Below are 16,518 nucleotides of genomic sequence, written 5' to 3' on the forward strand. Positions count from 1 at the left end.
GCCATAGACAATATATGCAAAATAGGTTGCCAGAGTCGAAGAGTATTCAATAATATGTAAAATTCCTAATTATTAATATTATAAGAGATTTTGGAAAACGCAACAACAGCTCATTTAAACGACATTTTATTGTTATCACACATTTTAACTTCTAAACGTGCGCTACCGATTGAATTGAACACATTTCAGAAATTTTCCATGATTTTACAGGTAGGTACATGACGTTCATATCGATATTTTCTTACATACCGTATACCAGGGGGGGCAAACTGCGGCCCGCGGGCCGCATGTGGCCCGCCGGGTATTTTTTTGCGGCCCGCCATCATTAATTACGAATAACTTTTTTATAATTTTTTAAAAAATATTGACAATAGATTAAAATTTGAAGAATTTGTTATTTTGTAAATGTATTATCTCAGTACGTCTTCCTTGCGTCTCGTCTCACACTATGTAACCACTATTTTCTACGTTGAGCATCGATTTCATTAGATATTGATAGTGTTCCGACAGAGCTACAACTTGAGATTATTGATTTGCAGTGTGACACTGATTTAAGAGAATTGCATCGTCGTGAAGAAATCTCCAAATTATACAATGCCCTTTTCAGACAAATTCGACCAACTTAAAGATTATGCAATAAAAATGTTCGTTATTTTTGGATCAACCTATACCTATAATGTGAACAAACATTTTCGATCATGAACCTCAATAAAAATTCTTTACGATCAAATATCTCCTATGCCCATTTACAAGCAGTTTTGAGAATATCAACTACAAAATTAACACCTGAAGTTTAAAAAAAATGTTCAAAAATGTACGACAGTTTCATTCTTCTCATTATTTTTTGTAATGTTTATTTTTTGTAATAATAAATAGTGTATATCTAAAAATGGTATTTTACTTGCGGCCCGCCGCTCATTTTGAATTCTTAAATTTGGCCCTCCATCCAAAAAGTTTGCCCCCCCTGCCGTATACGATCGCCATATTTACTGTTCACGCCTAGAATGACGTCTTCGTCGCTCAAGAACTTCTGATCCTTTATTGACAAAAAATGGAACTGATTCTTTTTATTCAAATGTCACCATGTACACATTGGCGCACTTAATTTTTTTGATTCTACCTTCTTTTGACCGAACCGATTTTTTTAAACGGTACATGTTCAAACACGCACGTTAACATGATCTTACTCCCTACTTCAGGGAGTATACTTTACGGCCGTATGTTGTAGCTTAACCACTGGGAAATGCCAATAGAAATGGCGTACCTATTTCAAAAAAAATACTGCCTTATTCTTAGGTTAATAACTATTATAAAGCAAACATTAGTCGTAGAATGTTTATCACATTTGAATATTTGAATGGTCAAAGCGGTGGAAAAACTATAATTTTGGAACGATTCGAAATCCTCGCATTGTTTCAAAACGCCTCAATTATTGTATTCCAAAATTGATTTTTTTAAATACTTCTTTGTGGCTGTTAACGCACTCTTTTTTTTTATTGAATAATTACTTAGGCTACTAATTTCCATAGATTACAATATACCGTCAAATCATCCAACATTGCCCACTTTTTTAATGTACTCGTGGATTTTTACAAAAAAACAATGGTTCGCTGGCGTTTTTATTTAAAAATGATCACTAATATCATTATAAATTTGAAAAACTGTTTAAAATACAAAACAAGCAATTACTTTAGGAAATATTTTAATTTTTTGAAGCGGTCAAAATTATCAGCCATTTCTGCCAACATTGCCCATTGATCTTGTACATTGAATATAAGTCATTACTCTTACGTCCTTATGTACTATAATGTAGAACTGGCTAAACTTACCGATCCCATTAAGTTTGAGGCATAATAAACAATACTTTGTAGAATAAATCTTTGGGCAATGTTACTAACACCTTTATGGATTTTTTCATACAAATATTAGCATTAATCCAGGGTTATCACAGAACATCTAGGTAAGGAATAAAAATATATAGTTAGCTAAGTATGTTTAAAAAAATCCTTTTTAGTGTTTTTTTATTTATTAAGGTCAATCAATCAGAGTTAAGGTGAATATAAAATACATGAATAAGTGATGGTCCCAAATCCCAACAATAAATGGGCACATAAAACATTATTTAAACCAACCATTAATTTTAATAATAGGTCCTGTTATTTAAAATCGCATAAATACAGTAGAGGGAGAAGTTAAAAATGAGACAAGAGGAAAAAAACAGGTACCTAGTATAAGAGAATGGAAAGAAAGTTTATAAAAAGATAGAGTTTATAAAGCATAATAAGTAATAACTTAAAAATAATTTGGGACGTCAGTATATAGACTATCTATCAGTAGGGTAATTAAGTATCTTAAAATTGATTTAGATAGAGAATTTGTCACTGTGTACAGTATTGATAGAAAAACACATTAATACAGAAATTAGAATAAACACCTCTTTAAAAAACAGGCAATTATAAGGGAAATGCTGCAACTTTCCCTACTCATAATTTTTGTTCAAAGGTTGGTGTCGTTGGTTTCATTTGGCTAAGGTACATACATATTGTGAGTGATTTTGATTTTATGTCTTGAAAAATAGAGATATTTATTGTTTCCATACTTAAATTGAGAATAGGCGAAGTGTGTAGCATTTGACTAAAATTTTCATAAATTCTAATATTTCAATGCAGTAGGTAAAGTAGTATTTATAATGCTGCTTTTATAAAGTAACAAAATAACCATGAAAATAATGCTTCAGAATTAAAATTATATATTACAGGTACGTACATACCCATAAAATGCAAATACAAATCTAATGAATTGAATAATTCATAAAATTAAAGCCAAATTCCAGTACACCACGACGGTTAATTTTAGGCTGCGTCAATACTTTCTCTATGTCAGCGGAATAAATATCAGCCACATCATCCACTGCCGGTCAGTAAAAATGACCTTTTATTTTGTTTCTTAAAAAAATTGTTGCAAAACAGTTATTGTCATGTGCACGTAAAATTTTACCTACGTAATATCTTTTATTTTTATCAGTATTAAATATTACTAAGACATATTTTCCAACTGCAGATTCTTCAGACATGTCTAAGCAGGTAGTTTATTCGGGTTTGTTTTCAAAAATATCCTCTAGAATCTAGATCATCATCTGAAGAAAATTGTAATTCACCATAAGACGAATCCATTACAGAATAGTCACTTAAATTATTTTCAGTTGATTCATCCAAACTACCGGCAGTCAATTTATTTAGTTTAGTTTTACGTTTGCTTTTCACTTGGTCTTGAACACGCTTAACAATTAATAGTTTGTGTTTGTATTTTATAGCAGCTGCTGACGCCTGTATGACTTTATTCAACACAACCACGATTTATTGTGGTAATATGCATCATGGTTCCTGTCTTTTCGCAAAGGATGGTTATGGGAACCGCTGATCTTATTACTTCGTTTGAGATGATAGTAAATTTGCTTTTAATTTGATTTATCTCAGTAGGTAATCCAGATTGTTCATCGAAAAACTGTTTCATTTCAACCATTTTGAAACAAGTAGAATTTTGATTCGGTTCGTAGGTGGAATGTTGAAAAATATCAGATAGACTAATTGATTTTCCTAGTTCAGTAACGATTTTTTTGTTACGTTTAAACTCCATAGGTTTCGGAGATTTTGTTTCCTTCAGGTATTCCAATAAGGTTTTATCAATCCCATATGTATTTACTTCTTCGTGGTACTCAGGAATCTTCTTCAAAATAGGCTGCGGATTGAATGGATAGATTCCAGTTGATTTAAAGCCGCTTTTAATATTATTGCTTTCATTTAACTGAATATTTTCAATCAAACTCTTTAGTAATCTTGGAAAGAGTTTTTTTATTTAGAGACGTCTGTTGCGGATTCTCTATTTTATATTTAAACGAAATTTTCCTCTACTCTTTTTTTAAAGGTCCAAAGAAGGCTACATCCAACGGCTGTATCAGGTGCGTGGAGTTCGGTGGCAGAAATACAAATTTTATATTTTTTTCTTTCACATAGACATTCAGGTGGCTGAATAGATTGTCACAAATTACTACCCTTGGACCTGACAGATTTTCAGCCCAATTAAGTATAATTGTTTTGAAACAGTCTTCAAATACAACTGAGTCAAACTACCCGAATTTAGTAGAATTATATCTGGCACCAGATGGGCCACCATTTAGCCATTCTGTGTACAAATTTTGAGCTTGGTACACAACATAAGTTGGCAAGCATGTACCATTAGCTGTAGCTGAGAACATTATGGATATGGAGCCTTTTGTTGAATTAACGATCCTTTCCGGGTATTTAAAATCTCTTCGAAATATACATTTCGTTGCCTCTGGGTCGTCTGATAGGTTTGTTTCGTCGAAATTCATTATATTCATTGAAGGTATGTTTTTTTAAAACTTCCTTTAAATTATTAAAATACTTCATTAAATCATCTAATCCTTTTTCAGCCCGAACCTTTTTAATGTTCTGCGTAGATCTGACAGTTAGTTCTGCAGCATGTCTTGTCAAAAAATTTGCAACCCAAGCTTTTCCGGATGGTTTCCCGTTAAAAATATCTTCACGTGAATTTATCTTTAAATAGTCAAAAACCAATAACCTAAGTTCCAGTTTTGTTAATGGATTTCCGAAGTCTGCAACAGCTTTAACTGAGAACTTTAACTGAGAACTTTAACAAGCTTTCGCTCCTCTTCTAATGAGAGTTTTTTCGGACATCCAACATCTTTTGCGTGGCACAATATGTTGACTCTGTTTAAAAGTGTTCTTCTGGGTATGCTGAACTGGTTTTCTGCATCTCTTGATGTAATCGTTTTCTTTCTAACCAGCTAAACTGCCATTTCCAACATTTCTTTTGAATAATTTTTGTACATTTGGGCATCTATTTAGCGTCTGCTATTTCGTTTCTTAATACGAGGTTTGGCTCTTCCAGTATTGTTCATCCTAGAAACAACAAAAATGTTAAAGCACGCAACAAAAAGTAACTAAAATAAATTACCTTATAAAAATATACATAAGTATATATTATATACTACAAAAGTGATAACCCTAAAGGTGGGCAATGTTGACAGACGATACTCTGAGAATGTGTCGGTAACATTGCCCAGATGATTTGTTCGAGTTTCTGACGAGATAATTGAATAACACCCTAAGATAAATGTTTGTTAAATAGCAATCAATAATATGTAACAAGAATAACTTACGTGAATTATGTGTAAACCCAGTAGCAGCAATTATTAGAACTTTATTATTTTTGGCACCACTCAAATACCCGCCAACTTCGATGGGATGCAACTTGCAACTGAGTGAAGCTACAATGAAAAATCATAATTTTTTTTCCAATTTTTTTATATTTTTCATACTTGTGCCATTTTTTTGTTTATAGGCGATTAAAGATAATTTTGTTCTTTGGGCAAAGTTATTGCCCATTGGCAGTGTTAGAGACAAATTTCATCAACGATAATGAAAGGAGTTTTACCTACCATTAAAACTCTTATTATTCTTGTTGACTCTGAAGTTCCTTGAGAGGTTGATCGTATTTTTTGCCTTGTGTTCGTCTGTGCTGGCCCTTTTACCCCCTTTTCTTCTCGATTATTTATCTCTCTGGTTGCTCATCTTGTTTAGCAGGCTGGCAGGACTGACGCTTCTGTTGGTGGCGTCCTTTGTTTGTGCTATGCATTTTGATATGTCTCAAGGAAACCAGATAGGTGTTCTCTGGACTTCAGAGTCAACAAAAGAATAATAAGAGTTTTAATGGTACCTAGGTAAAACTCCTTTCATTATTCAGTATTGACTCTGAAGTCCCTTGAGATATCTGTTTGTTATCACCTGGTAAAGCAAGATAGATCCTGCAAGATAGGATGGATGAAACCTAGCATGAGAATTAGGTATAATATATTCCTTGCTCAGATTAGACTCAGTGCACCGGGCTGAACATAGAGGTCAATATATTTTGTTCCCCCGCTGTGGAAGTCTGTGTGTCTATCGGTCTCTGGTAAAATGTTTTAAAAGTAGCTTCCTGGCGCCAATTACCTCTCTGCAGGATGTCATCTATGCGGTAATTCTCTAACAAATTTAGGGAGGCGACTGCTGATCGAGTACTGCCTGGTGATTCCTGTACCCCTGCATCAGCGAGTACTGACTTCACCCAATTTCCGTTGACTGTTCGAGTTGCAAGTTTCGGGGAGTCTCCTGACGAGATAAATAATGCCGGAATATTACCACTCTCATTTTTCTTCTCATTGGAAACGCAGATAAGTTTTCGTAGCCAAAATACTGGATCGATGTTTTGACAACTGGAAGCGTTTAATTTCCATCCAGATTGGCGATGCCTTGATGTGTTTGTCTTGGAACCAGACATTGGCCATAGTATTATGTTATGGTCGCCATTATCGACTAGGCCATTATCTGCTACACTGAGTAGGGTAAGGTCATGAACCCGTTGTCTCGATGCGAGTAATAATAATATAGCTGTCTGCGTGAAACTTTATATGGGTTGTATACTAGTGGTGTTGTTTTCTTGAGGTAGTCTACGACTCTTCTTGGAGCCCAATTTGGTGGTTTTGTAGGTTTAGTCTTGCGGGTGGATATGGCTTTTAACATATGACGCACTACCAACTATGATACTGCTGATGTCTTTACTGATCATAGGTTTGCAAAAGGTAGATATGGCTGACTTATGTACAAGAATAGTGTTATATGAAAGACCTTATTGTATAAGTGACCCAGGTAGGTATCTAGCCACTTCAATCGGCTCGGGGGTATTATAGCTTATCGTGTTGGCCATGCACCATGTCTTCCATTTGTCCCATGCAGGTTTATAGGTCTTCAAAGTGGATGGTCGTCAGCCGGAAGTGAGAAGAGATCTGTCCTCTACCGACCAGTTAGAAACTAACTCTGCCCACCCGAAATTATCCATAACTGGAGTGATAGGTCCCGCACTTGTGGAGGTGGATGGTTTGTCACCATGTCCACTAGAAATGACTCTAAGTGCGGGATCGGGTAGGGGGGTTCCAGTGATCTCTGCTGTAGGTCTGCGCTCCAAAAACACTTCTTCCACTATGGGGCCACTAGTAAATATGTTCCCCTTGCCGTGTTCAGGTGTGCCAATACTTGTGGAATTAGATTCGGTGGTGGGAATATCCAGGCTAGTTTGAAGTCCCACTGTCGACTGGAGGCATCGTGGAACAGTGCAAGGGCATCGTTTGGATTTCGTGAGACATACATTGCGACAACACGGGCTGTGTTGGACGCGAACAGGTCTCCGTCTGGGAGTCCCCATCTTTGAAATAGGGGTGTTGTAGCCGCCATAACTAGGTGCCATTCTAGGATAATTTTGCTGCGTGAGAGATGGTCTGCCACGCAGTTGTATTTGCCTTGAAGGTATTGTGCAGTCAATGATATACTGGCCTGGTTGGCGATTTTCAGAATCTATCGGCAAAGACTTAGTAGGGTTGCGGACTTTGTGCCCCCTTCGTTGTTGATGTAGGCCACCACTGTTTTTCGGTTTGTAGGAGTAATTCTTATCCCCTGAGCGTTTGCTCCCTGAGTTGTATGGCTGGGAGTACTACATACAGTTTTTTTCGGTTGGAGTGCCACGTGGATTAGCCTTGTGTCCATGTACCCACCTGTACCCATCTAAATGCGCTCCCCCGCCTGAATCGGCTGCGTTTGTGGTGAGGAAGTGATTGTAGGTTGCCCTGTGAATCTTTCCTGAGGAGCCCACCGCTCGAATCCACCACATGATGTCCTCTCGAGCTTGTGGTGAAATCGATGTTGTTCGGTGAGGGTGGCTCCTTGATAATTGAGCGCTCGTGCGTTGTAGACGTCGGCAATGCAACCTCCCCTGTGGAGTGACGAAGATTGCAAAGTTGAGTCACCCGAGGAGGCGTTGTGTCTGCCTGAGCGACCAACTGCTTTTTTCGATCTGCAATTGCAGGTGGTGACGAAGTGATGTGCATTTCTCTGTTGATAGATATTTCCAATTGTTGTGAGTATTCCACGTGATACCCAAGAACTCCCGTTGTTGGCTTGGGATTAGACAAGATTTTTTCTTATTGATTATCCAGCATAGTGCCTGCATGAATTCTATCATATAAGTCAGTTGCGATAGGAAAATCTCTCTGGACTGATTTGCCATCAGAAAGTAGTCTAAGTAAGTGACGATTCTCATACCTTTTCCCCGGAGGTGTTCGGCTACCCAGTTTGCTAATGAGGCAAACAGTCCTGGTGCTGCCGACAGTCCGAATGGCAGGCATGTGAATTGCAGGAGTTCTCCTTGGTAAACTATCCGAAGGAATCGGTGATGTTGTATAGCTATAGGTACATGTAGGTACGCTTGGCTTAGGTCTATTTTTAACTAACCAGTCTTCCCTTTGCAGGAATGTTAGGACCTTAAAATGTTGGAACAGTTTGAACGGCCTTGGTTGTAGGAAACCGTTTGGGCGTTTTAGGTTGAAGACGGGTCATTGACTGCCGTCTTGCTTCCTTACTAAGAACAGGGTTGAGAGGTAGCTCGGAAATGGCTCTGCCGATTCCAATACTCTCGATTTCTTCAGTTCCGCGATTTGTGAAGTGATCTCCGGTGATTGTCGCGTTTGGAAATCCTTCTGGAATTGTACGGAAGGCATTATTAGAGGGGGTTTCTTTATAAACGGAATACGGGTTCCCGTTATTATTTTTAATAATGGTGGTGGTGCACCCTTGGCCTGCCAGATTTCCTTGAAATGCTGGAGGCGCCCCCCTGTAAAAGTGGTGAGTGAGACCCGGTCACCTGCGTCTAGGGTGCCCCTCGCACCACCTCGGTTACCTCTGAGAAAATCTTGGTTGGATGGGCGTGGGCCTCTCGGCAAGCCACCCCTAACCTGGTCTGATATCGTCCTCGTGTATCCCTGCCTCCGAAAGGTGTCCTTGTGGTCACCTAACGAAGTGCTAGGTTGACTCTCCCTGCCCTGGTCAACCACTTTGGAGGTCTTATCGAAGACCTTCTCGTGACCCCCACCTCTTTCTAGGAAAACCGCCAGTTTGTCTTTGTTGAAGATATGTTCGGCGCTAGGTGGGATCTTGTTAAGAGCTTCTCGCGTAAATGTGTATTTTATTACCGAGAGGATTTTCTGCCGCCTCGTCTGAATCAACTCTGCCCGTTTTCCATAAAGGATTCGGGTGACGTCCTCAGACACTTTGTTGAGTGCCGATGAGTTCCCGAACTCCTTTACGACCGTCTCAAAAAGAGCCGTACCAATCGTGTGGTCACTGACAGAGTCGACCACTCGCTGTAACGAGTCCCGAATGTACTCCTTTTGAGCGAGCATCGCATTTTGGAGGCCGAAGATCGTACGCTACTTTAAATGTATGCCTTGCGACGAACGATCGTAGGGGCGTAACTCATCGTTGAGTCCCAACTCAACGAAGGACGGGGCCGCCAAATACTGTTTTTGGGTTTCAGCATAGCGAGCCCCGCCCAATTATCTGTGTCGAAAAGCTGGAGTCTGGTAAGTTCCGCTACCCGAGCTTTGTCTGGCGTCGGAAAGCAGACTCCTGTACTACGGCACTAAATACAGGCAACGGAATCCTGTTGGGTTTTTCCGCTGGTTCAGGTCTTGCGGGCGGCCGTAAAAAACTTACCGGAGAGTCGATGTTTACCGTCGGCTTCTGCGGAGTACGTACCACTGCAGGCAGACCCTGTTGGGTCAACATTGAAAAGATCTGCGATACCTTATTATCTAGTGACATTACTGACGCCCTCAGCTCACTCACTCGATCCTCCATCAGTAATTCCGACTCTTTCGTGTCGGTTTCCATCGCCAGTCCTTCCGCGACGTTGCTGTCTTCATTACGCTTCATGTTAATGCACAATTTCACAATTTTACTGTACTTTCGCAAGACTCAATTTTTTCCGCTTGTGAACAAAGGAAAAAACAATCAACTAATGAATAGCAGAGACAAAAACCATCTTATTCTTCTTCTTCTATTCTATCTTCTTGTATGCGTGTGCGTTCCCATACCATTCATTTGATTGCGATGAAACTTTCGTCAGTTGCTGTGCGCATACCCGCGAAGGTTTCTGAATTTGTACAACTACTTTCTTCTTCTTCTTTTATTCTATCTTATTCTATTTGTATGCGTTCCTATACCATTCATCCGATTGCAGTGAAACTTTCGTCAGTTGTTGTGGGCACACCCGTGAAGGTTTCTGAATTAGTACAAACATCTTCTTCTTCATTCTATCTTCTTTTATTCATATGGTTCCCATACCATTCATCCGATTGCGATGAAACTTTCGTCAGTTGCTGTGCGCACACCCGCGAAGGTTTCTGAATTAGTAAAACTATCTTCTTCTTCTTCTATCTTCTTTTATTCATATGGTTCCTATACCATTCATCCGATTGTGATGAAACTTTCGTCAGTTGCTGTGCGCACACCCGCTTCTTCTATTCTAGCTTCTTCTATTTGTATGCGTTCCTATACCATTCATCCGATTTCATTGAAACTTTGGCGACTTGTTGTGCGGACGCCCGCAAAGGTTTCTGAATTAGTACAACCATCATTAAGAAACCTTCGCGGGTGTGAGCACAGCAACTGACGAAAGTTTCATCGCAATCGGATTAATGGTATAGCAATGCATACGAATAGAAGAAGATAGAATAGAAGAAGAAGAAGATGGTTGTACTAATTCATAAACCTTCGCGGGTGTGAGCACAGCAACTGACGAAAGTTTCATCGCAATCGGATGAATGGTATAGCAATGCATACGAATAGAAGAAGATAGAATAGAAGAAGAAGAAGATGGTTGTACTAATTTAAAAATCATTGCGGGTGTGCGCACAACAACTGACTAAAGTTTCATTGCAATCGGATGAATGGTATAGGAACCATACGAATAAAAGAAAATAGAATGAAGAAGAAGAAGAAGATGATTTTTCTAATTCAGAAACCGTGCACACAATAACTCACCAAAGTTTTATCGTAATCGGGTGAATGGTATAGGTATAGTGTATATATAATTATTTATATTCTAGTTAGTGGCTGTCCCTACTTTATATTTTGTTATTTAGTTTGCATTTTTAAATATTTGTATAGAAAATAATAAGTTGGTAAAACCGGTCCTGATAATTAATAAAATATGTGAAAAAAGTATTTAGTCAATAGGTACATATTTAACGTTTTCAATGGTAAACTGTAATTATTTTAAATCAAGTAATTTTATAATCAACAATAGGGACAGTATGCTGAGACACCACTGTATTATTGGACAAATAACATGCAGAAATTGTCAATATTCACTTGCCGTTTTTGGCGTTCGATATTGACTTCCCATATTTATTTTCTTTCTAAACGCTTCCTTGACTCATTGGGCTTACGTTTCAACACATTAATCGGTTCAACATTCATTATAAATATTGAAAAATACTATTAACCTACAGAGCGATCAACACGAAGTCACTTTAATTTTGTTCAGGCAGACATATTGAAATCCGTATCACATGACCATCAGAGCAGCCGCTGATTGGCGTATTCATTTTAGGGGGATTTGAAATTCACACGAAAACTGTTTTAGAGGGTTTTAAAATTAAGCCTAATTTTTGATAATAAATATTGACGGTTTTAGGCCTTTTTTGAAACTATAACTTTGTCCAACATATAGTGGACAAAAACATATCTCTAAATATATATCTAACTCAAAATTTTATGAAAACCGTTTTAGGGGCTTTTGAAACTAGGCGCTTGATATTACAATAATAGGAAGCATGTAAATGATTCAAAGGATAAAGGTTCATACTAGGTAGTAGAACTTTTCCCAGTTTTATCTCCAAACACTATCAAGCTTGGTTTAATAAAATCTCCGACTTGGGTGGTACCTACCTACTTATTTGATGAATTTCAAAATGTCAATTACATTGTCTGGTAGTGTTCCCCTATGAGCCTGTCCACATGGCGCGTTTTTGAGCGCGCACAGCGCGCGAGTAGCAAAAATACGGTGCGCCCACATGACGCGTTTTATGCGCGAGTAGCAAAAATGCTTTACGCTTAGTATTCAACATGGAAACCGAGGACTTGCGAGGCTTGCGTACCGTCAATGATCATCCAAGATGATCTAATGCAGCGGTCACATTTTTTTATTTTGAAAAGGGTCAACATGTAAATTGTGACGCTAAAAAACAAACGTAGCCATCTCCATCAAAAGTGAAACTGAGTAAATCAACTTTTTTGTTTTTGTGGTTAATTTGAACCCGTAAGTTAATAATTTCCTAATTTATGATTATATTTTATTTAAAAGATACGATTTAAACAATGCTCAATAATCGCGAATCTTTAACAAACAAGATATTTACGATTTTATGTTGGAGATGGCTATGTTTGTTTTGTATCATCTGGATTTGACCAGGTTTGAAATAAATACTATTGGAGATGGACAGTTTTGTTTTGTATTCGATTGGTTTGTTTTGTATTCTAACAAACAGGGTTGTGTTAAAATGGGTGCCGGACGAAATCCCGAATGCTGAAATCCCGAATGCCGACATCCCGAAAGCCGAAATCCCGAAAGCCAAAATCCCGAATGGCCGGAATCCCGAAGGCCGAAATCCCGAAAAATAAAATATAAACAGTATTAATTTTCAACCAGCGGTTCCCCAATAGGCGGCGCTTTTTCTTGGGTGTGTAATTTAACAAGATAATTAAAATAGTTATATAAAAACTGTTATTAATTATGGAATGAAGCAATAAAATAATTTTCAACCAGCGGCACCCCAAAAGGCGGCGCTTTTTCTCGATTGTATAATTTATCTAGAGAATTAAAATAGTAGTATTAAAATTTATTATTAATTATGGAATGAAGCAAAAAAATAATTTTCAACCAGCGGTACCCCAATAGGCGGCGCTTTTTCTTGAATGTGTAATTTAACAAGATAATTAAAATAGTTATAATAAAAACTATTCATAATTATGGAATCAAGCAACAAAATAATTTTCAACCAGCGGCACCCCAAAAGGCGGCGCTTTTTCTCGATTGTATAATTTATCTTGATAATTAAAATAGTAGTATTAAAAACTATTATTAATTATGGAATGAAGCAAAAAAATAATTTTCAACCAGCGGTACCCCAATAGGCGGCGCTTTTTCTTGAATGTCTAATTTTACAAGATAATTAAAATAGTTATAAAAAAACTATTCATGATTATGAAATCAAGCAACAAAATGATTTTCAACCAGCGGCACCCCAAAAGGGGACGCTTTTTCTCGATTGTATAATTTAACAAGATAATCAAAATAGTTATATAAAAACTATTATTAATTATGAAATAATGCAAAAAAATAATTTTCAACCAGCTGTACCCCAATAGGCGGCTCTTTTTCTAGAGTGTGTAATTAAACAAGATAATTATTATCTTACTTCATTCCATAATTAATAATTGTTCTTATATAACTATTTTAATTATCTTGTTTAATTATACAATCGAGGAAAAGCGCCGCCTATTGGGGTGCAGCTGGTTGAAAATTATTTTGTTGCTTCATTTCATAATTAATAACAGTTTTTATATAACTATTTTAATAATCTTGTTAAATTACTTACTCAAGAAAAAGCGCCGCCTATTGGGGTACCGCTGGTTGAAAATTATTTTCTTGCTTCATTTCATAATTAATAATAGTTTTAAATACTACTATTGTAATTATCTAGTTAAAATATACAATCGAGAAAAAGCGCCGCCTTTTGGAGTGCCGCTGGTTGAAAATTATTTTGTTGATTTATTCCATAATTAATAATAGTTTTAAATACTACTATTTTAATTATCTAGTTAAAATATACAATCGAGAAAAAGCGCCGCCTTTTGGGGTGCCGCTGGTTGAAAATTATTTTGTTGCATCATTCCATAATTAACAATAGTTTTTATATAACTATTCTAATTATCTTGTTAAATTACACACTCTAGAAAACGCGCCGCTTATTGGGGTGCCGCTGGTTGAAAATTATTTTCTTGCTTCATTTTATAATTAATAATAGTTTTTATATAACTATTTTAATTATCTTGTTAAATTATACAATCGAGGAAAAGCGCCGCCTATTGGGGTGCCGCTGGTTGAAAATTATTTTCTTGCTTCATTTCATAATTAATAATAGTTTTAAATACTACTATTTTAATTATCTAGTTAAAATATACAATCGAGAAAAAGCGCCGCCTTTTGGAGTGCCGCTGGTTGAAAATTATTTTGTTGCATCATTCCATAATTAACAATAGTTTTTATATAACTATTCTAATTATCTTGTTAAATTACACACTCTAGAAAACGCGCCGCCTATTGGGGTGCCGCTGGTTGAAAATTATTTTCTTGCTTCATTTTATAATTAATAATTGTTCTTATATAACTATTTTAATTATCTTGTTTAATTATACAATCGAGGAAAAGCGCCGCCTATTGGGGTGCAGCTGGTTGAAAATTATTTTGTTGCTTCATTTCATAATTAATAACAGTTTTTATATAACTATTTTAATTATCTTGTTAAATTACTTACTCAAGAAAAAGCGCCGCCTATTGGGGTACCGCTGGTTGAAAATTATTTTCTTGCTTCATTTCATAATTAATAATAGTTTTAAATACTACTATTTTAATTATCTAGTTAAAATATACAATCGAGAAAAAGCGCCGCCTATTGGGGTGCCGCTGGTTGAAAATTATTTTCTTGCTTCATTTTATAATTAATAATAGTTTTTATATAACTATTTTAATTATCTTGTTAAATTATACAATCGAGGAAAAGCGCCTCCTATTGGGGTGCCGCTGGTTGAAAATTATTACTGTTTATATTTTTTTATTTTTCGGGATTTCGGCCTTCGGGATTTCGTCCGGCACCCGAAAAAAACAACAATATAAATGTATAACTTATTTCATATTTACAACTAACACTTAATAATTTGAAAATTATAATTGGGTTTATGAATTTATTTTGAGTTTTATGATATTAGAATTAAATAGGTAACTAAGCAAACATAACAATATTTTTGAATAAAAATATATAAAAAAATATAGATGACTGAACCAGTTTACACGATATTATGCAGCTTTAAAACTGAACTTAAAATATGAACAGCCAAGGCACAGCCCTGAGGTTCTAAAATGCTAACTGTCGTAAAACGTTTGAAAATCAAAATTTACTTACCGTTTTTCAGTCTTCTTTGAACGTTTAATGGTATAATTTGATCTGGTAAACTTTCGTGCATTCTCTGGAGACACTATTTCAAACTTTATTTGGATTATTTTCCATTCTTTGACAATTATTTCGCTTAAAAACTTGAAGAGCACATCTTATATACAGAGAAAACTTTTTGCTGATGGGAGCCATATTGATAAAATGCCACGACATGATTGGCCATTCTGAAAAAGTGCTACGTCGTGATTGGCTAAGACGAATGTGACCACGTTTGATATAAAAAGTCAATGGAGATGACTAAGTTTGAAAAAAATCACAACTTTTATTTTGATTTTTTTAGCAGAAAATAAGGAGATAGACATGTCTGAAGTGAATATTATTATATAAAACAACACAAGCAGTCATACCAACCAAAAATCTCAAAAAAGTCAGTGACTGGAGATGGCCACGTTTGTTTTTTAACGTCACAATTAATATTTTAGGCCATTCGGTCCAAAAATCTAGGATATTTATGTATCTACCTATCGAGCCTACTTAAACAAGTAAAAAATACACTGTCACCAATTGATTGAACAAACTGTTATTTTAATAATAATAATAATTATAATAATAAGTAAAATTAATTGAAATACAGCTCTAGGTACTGAGAGTTACTATAATTGTATAACCAACTATAATTCATTGTTAGAGCACCTAAATTTTTCTTAATAACAATTTCTCTTTTCGAATCACCAGGTTTACAAAATTTTCTACGAGCTCTTCCCAGATTGTGCGTTTTATATTTCTATTAAAATAATCAGAAGATTCCATGTCCCATATAGCCTTCCTTTGTTTCCATTTCATCAATATATAATTCTGTATCGAAGTATTCACGCTCCATTGTGAAAAAAATAATGTATATTTTAAAACAAGCCGACAAATCACTTCCGCGCACGTTGGCAAACGCGTTGTTACTGGGCGCAATAATTGGCGGCATAGTACCTCGACTCGCGCACAACACGCGCGAGGTCGAGAGTCTGGCGTCTGCTCGGCGCATTCCGCGCGAGAGTCATCACACGCGAGCGCTTGTGGACAGCTGAATTGGGTCACATGTACCCGGAGAACGCGCGATTTGTCACTCGTGCGTAAAAACGCGTCATGTGGACAGGTTCTTAGTTGGTTGAAAGGCAAGAGCTTCACAAGTCGGTGCGAACCTCAGTTGAACCGGTTGACCAGTAAGATTTAGCATCTACGAGAGAAAGTTTCTCGGTTTGAAACATTTTACGGCGAACAATAAAGTCTTTTCTTAATGAGGATTTACGGCAATATTATAATTATTAATTATTAACAAAATAATAATCGCTTGTCTTACGCTACTAGTAAGTGCATGCCAA

Source organism: Rhyacophila brunnea, unplaced genomic scaffold, assembly GCF_057557595.1.
Source record: "Rhyacophila brunnea isolate RB1 unplaced genomic scaffold, BYU_Rbru_1.0 scaffold_11, whole genome shotgun sequence".
In the NCBI taxonomy this organism is placed as follows: domain Eukaryota; kingdom Metazoa; phylum Arthropoda; class Insecta; order Trichoptera; family Rhyacophilidae; genus Rhyacophila; species Rhyacophila brunnea.